The sequence below is a fragment of the Ruditapes philippinarum genome, unplaced genomic scaffold (genome assembly GCF_026571515.1).
Source record: "Ruditapes philippinarum isolate M1 unplaced genomic scaffold, ASM2657151v2 ctg2461_1_1_1_1, whole genome shotgun sequence".
Taxonomy (NCBI): Eukaryota; Metazoa; Mollusca; class Bivalvia; order Venerida; family Veneridae; genus Ruditapes; species Ruditapes philippinarum.
In genome coordinates, this window is record NW_026858231.1 from 26,166 (window position 1) to 32,165 (window position 6,000).

At 31.9% G+C, this 6,000-nt stretch overlaps 1 protein-coding gene across 1 annotated transcript in view; it reads right to left on the minus strand.

The window, feature by feature from the left end:
* LOC132752541 (uncharacterized) overlaps window positions 1-5,767 on the minus strand; it is a gene marked incomplete at its 3' end in the record, with an annotated part of 31,656 nt that extends 25,889 nt beyond the window's left edge. Inside the window, 1 exon segment of the mRNA XM_060742872.1 lies at window positions 5,679-5,767.
* Between the last annotated feature and the right edge of the window lie 233 nt (window positions 5,768-6,000).

The following is a 6,000-nucleotide window of genomic DNA, read 5'->3' on the forward strand; positions in this document are numbered from 1 at the left end:
AAGTTCCCAAAGTGGATGGAACTTACATAAAGACAAGCTCAGCAGGTTAAAAACGGTAATATGTAAATGCTACATTTTTTAAATATAATTCTGGATTTGTTTGTGTCAGAGTAAAAATATCACTCTATTTATTTATAAAACTCTTATTAAAATTTAAAGCTGAAGGCATCCAGATGAGCCAAAATATTTCAAGAAAATCAAACTTGAGAAAAATGTAATTAGATTTTAAACAAAGTAAAACAACTGAAGATTCAAGTAATAATTTACATGCTTTGTGCCATTATTATAACTTATTTTGCATTATTTATCACCATATTTCTAGTGCTTTTTTAAGCATCTTTTGACCTTTTTGGTGGATTGTAAGTGCTGTTTGCAAAGTGTCAATTACTTTCTTTGTTCACTTCACAATACATGTTTGTATAAATACATTTTCAAAATTTTCATGAAAATTACCATGAATCTGGAGGCATTGCTAAAGTCTTAAAAGACTTAAATTTCTTAATAAAGTTTGAATATTACACAAGTACATTATTTTGTACACAATATAAAAAGTGAAACAATATACTGAAACTAAATATGTTAAAAAGTACATACAGATCACCTATTCTTAATCCAACATGGATGCAATCTGAATATAAACACCATTAAAATGGAATGATTCATGCAAACCATACAGTAGGAATAAACAATAGCAATTGTTAATGTAAAGTAAACATTTATATCTCACATGATGATAGCTATAGAAGATTAAACAGCTAGTATTTTGTTGTTATCTGTAATATTAACCCAAACAAAATAAAGAAAGTGCATAATTTATTGTTTAACATACAATGGTTCTTACTACGGGCTGTGGTTCGCTGACCGTAATGGACAAGAGATTTTATAAAAGGCATTTGCACCTCTTTCAATTTAATCCAAAGAAATACAATAAAAGCCTAATCATAACCAAACATTCCGATATAAAGTAAATACTACATACAATCATTCAGCTATTTGTCAATTAAGAAAACAGAAAATCCATGATGTTAATGAAAACCACAGCTAAATTATCAATGAAGACAAAGAACACCCTACTAAAACAATATCATACTCGTGATACTTGATACATGAAGAGATCACTTATATTTATAAACAGAGTTTTTCCTGCCTAACAGTTGTACACTGATCAGTATGTTACAAAATGTAATTATTTATCACTTTAAGTGAATATAAATGCAGTTAGCTTAATGTCAAAACATTCATCTTTTATTCTCTATATAGAAATGCTTTGTCAAAATTTATTTTATTTTTAAATCTTTTACTTCTGTATAAATGATTACCTAGTAAACCAATCCATAATAGGACGACATTACAACCACCAAAATTAAACAATATGACAATGGTGAAACTGAAACTTTCGAAACCTAAATGGAATATCAGGAAACTAAATGTGTAAAACTCAAGTGATAAAGATGCTATTTACTTAATTATTTCTCCCTAAATGCACATCAGATAAATAAAGAATTAATCTGTAAAAAAAAAGTCAAAAGTCAAAAAAAGTTGAACAACATAAACTACCCCTGTTTTTTTCTGTGAATATATAAATAGAAGTCAGTTTCTTTACTTCTTATTGTTCTAGAACTAAAGATTTATAACTCTATAAGCTGTAGAGTCATGAAGGACAATATAAGAAATTTAACCAAAAAGAAGTTCACATTTGATATGTTAAGTCATCAATTACAATTTTTTCCAAACAGAAATACATTTACAAAATGAGTGTAAACACATAAATACACATTCCACGGCAAAATGTCTTTTTTATTATTTTGTAGAGATAAAAAGTTTGTGTAGTTTATTCATAGGAAATGAAAGAGATAAATAATATCTGCAATGTGCTGTAAGCATAAACTGTTCACAATAAACTTTAACTTCCTGGTAGTAAGAAAACGTGCAACTAATCAGCTGATAAATAAACTATTGATCTATAAAACACTCATATAGAAAGATAATCAAGCCGGTAATAGTCATCATTTGTATATCATGAGCCGTGTCACGACAAAACCAACATAATGCATTTGCGACCAGCATGGATTCAGACCAGCCTGCGCATCCGCGCAGTCTGATCAGGATCCATGCTGTTCACTATCAGTTTCTCTACTTGTTATAGGGTTTGTAAGCGAACAGCATGGATCTTGATCAGACTGCGCGGATGCGCAGGCTGGTCTGGATCCATGCTGGTCGCAAACCCATTATGTTGGTTTTGTCATGACGCAGCTCAATTATAATTTTTTTAAACCAATGAATTAATAGATATTTGCGACTTGTGACATGTGTAACTGACTGCTGAGAGTCAGAGACACTGGTTAAGCTAGTGACATAACAGTAATCAAATAATATAGAGGGATTCTGATAGAGATTATTTACAAGAAAATAATTACTGAGTAGTCATGTTTTTAAATCTATGACAGGTGGAAAAAAAGCACCACTTGGGTGGAAATATAATATTGATTTATACTTTATCAGAACGTCTGATTAAAACCTAATGGAGATACTCTGGAACCAAGCAAGTGTGTTTTTCCCATCTTATCCTGGTGTATAAAAAGGTACAATGCATTGAACACTCTTTTGTGAATGGCTGTGCATTGTGAAAGTTTGTGCTCTTGGAATAGATGGGAAACCCCCATATTTACTATGTCCCAGATAACATCTATAAACTCTAAACCTGCTGAATTTGTCATACTGATTTCGTGATTTGAAGTTAGAACAGTTCATTCATTCAAAGTTATTTAGGGATTTCAATACATAAACAACAAGAGAGGCTAAACATTCACAATTTGTTGGAACTTCCTACAATTTTGCTAGAAAAAAACAAAAACATTTTGGATAAAAAAAAATTATGATGTATCTACCCTACCCAAACTGGCATGGGTCACGGTAGGGGAAACAAAGATAATTTTAAGGCTTTCCTGATGATTTTGCCACTGTGGTGGTAGAAAAAAAACATTCAGTATAATTTTTCTTTTTTATTTCATAAAACAATACATTAGTAAAAGATGATGAGTGAACCTAATTAATATTTCTCTTGTCAAAATTCAATTATTTCAAATTTGCTATTCATCATATTACAGGAGAAATTAAAACAAAGTTGATAGTATTAATAAAAGATGAGATATACAGTTACCAGGTTAAAACAGCCTATCTACTTAGAAATCATGGGACAGCTTAGCTACCTCTTTTCTACCGGTAAACTTGTCCAGGGTGACCTGTGTAATGAGAGCTGTCAAAGAATTTCAAAGTGTAATGATTGTTTGGAAAGAATTATCTGGAGTATGAATTTAACTTTAGGAAAAAGGATGCATAGATGCACAGGCATTGGTACTGCAACCAGTCAATCAAGGATTTTGTAAAACATCAATACCCTGTAATCTGTGATTTACTCTTGTTGGAACACCAACAAACCCACCTTTAATGACACTGCTGAACAGGGCGAGTTTGATTGGATGTAGAGGTAACTTGTTATATATATATGTTCTTGTTCCAGTTGAGATCAGACGTGATGTTCAAACTGGTGTATTTTTAAAAACTTACTGTTGCTGGTGTTTGACCATATAACGTGTAAGTCATGGGAGTGATTTGACCTGGTGATGTTTACCCTTAACCAGCTGAATTTATATGAATTTGCCCATGTTTTTATTTAGAACTGACCATTCAAAGTATGAGGGGTTTCAATCTCAATATACAGTCTGGTCAGCCTTTAAAGATGTTAGACAAAGAATTCACCTTCTACCCAATACCTTGTTGGTAAATGTATTTCATTTATTATACTGATACTAAACACCTTTAAGTTGGCCACCATATAGACATTCTTTGGCATATCATGATACTCAAACATATCCCAGCAATTGAGAATGAGAAATATGTACAATACTAGTTACAACTTCCTTGTAAGTTTGCTAATTAATGCATTATGCTTTTGCAAAGTTACTTTTTAAGTTAATGGCTGAGGAACTTAGTGCAAGTGCTTTGCAAACACCAATAGCATTTAAATTTTATTATTTTAGTTAGGGCTGGCACAGCATTTTTAACAGCTTTCCATTTTTCACTATTAGTGGGATTATTCAATATTGGGTTTTAGCTGTAATAATACAAAGTCAAACTTACATGTACATGTATATCAAATTATTGTTTGGGTCAAGTGAAACTGTTATCTTTACATTGAAACCTTCAAGTAGTAACACAAAAGCTTCAATTTCTAGTATTCTTTGCAACATAAATCAAAATGAATATGGCAAATTGATCCACTGACCTCTCAATCTCAAATTCATTTATGCAAGTTTTTCAACACCTTGGAAAAGTTTACTATACAGGTGAACTTTAGCCTTCTTACATACATGTAGGTCAGAACTGCTATGATCCTAATCACAAATTCCATGTTACTCTATTATTATGTTTAACTGTATCAGCAATACCATGAATATGTGCCTTGTATCGACTATTGTTGGTTTGTGGCACAGGAATTTGGGTCAACTCAGCCCTAAAAATAACTTGTTGCCCAAGTTACAAATGTATTTTGGCCCAATACTAGCCTAATTAATTTGGCGTGAACGGTTTGACCTACTTTACAAAAAAAAAATTTCATACTGTCAAACGTTGAAAAAAGACATTGCCCGTCCAAAATTATCTTGATGTCTGATTTACAAGTTTAATTAGTTGGACTAGCCCTATACCAACTCGGCAAGGGTCAACTCTGCCCATAACTATATATTACTGGTAAGGATTATTCATATCACCCCCATTGGTTATTATCAATATACTATACAGAATAGAATGCAATGTTTATAAAAAAATAAATAGTTTAAGAATTTTTTTAAAAACTGGGCTGATCTGACTTATGAGACCATTTGACTTGAGGCCAATTTGACACTTTTGGGGCTGTTTTGACACCAATTTGACTGTAATTCATGTTTACCTTATCAAAAATGTCTGAGCAATACATGTACCTGGCCCTAGTTAAATTAAGTAATACATGTATGCTTGAGTATAATATTTAAGAAAGTTTGGATGTAAACTGTAACGTGATAGGTATTGTATCAAGACCTTTAATATGTAACCTTATAATGGCATACCATTACACCCTTATATTAGGTGGCACGATAGCTCAGTTGGTTAGTACACTGGCTGTCACTCCTGAGGTCCCAGGTCCAATCCTGTGTAACACCCTTGGGATTTTTTAGAGATACTTTAACATCTAAATACTTCAATGATAATGTATAAATAAAAATAAAGTTGGGGAGGAACTGCCTGCTTATTTGCAAATATGCAGACGGTTCTCCCCCAAAATAGGGAGAGAACCGTGAGGGAGGAAGCGTCAGGGGAGGAACTGGTAAGGGAGAGAATAGTCTGACTATCGATAAATTGATACTGGTTGGAAAGATAATTCCGATGCATAGATAACCCCGACACTTGATAAATAGAGATTGCCGATAAATATTATTGTTTAAACTTTTATCTTCATATGTTCTACCTGGCACTCTTCGAAGCAGTTTTATTGTTGACATTATTTTTTCAATTTTTACTCGCGAAAACTGATACTAATTTATTTTTTCATTCATAAACACATTCTTTGAAAAAAGTCACAGTCTAAATTAGTATTTCTTTAATATTTGAACATGTTAATCCTTGGAAAATAAATATATTACCTCTAAAATATGTTTTTAAAATAAAAAAGCAACAACTTGTCTCACTTCCTTGTTTTTTGGCTGACTAAAATGTTTAACGAATATATCATGTGACGTCATCATCGCACTATAGCTGTTGGAAAAACGTTGATTTTCATTTCTCTGTTGCAACTTTATCAATAATTGTGATGGTGATAAATGGCATCTGTTACATGATCAAAATAAATTATCACAAGAGCTGCACCACAAGATTTGGTAAAATAAAACAATACAATAATGTATTTGCAGATCTATATAATTATACATATACTCAGTACAGTACTGGCATGAGTACTGGTTCTTA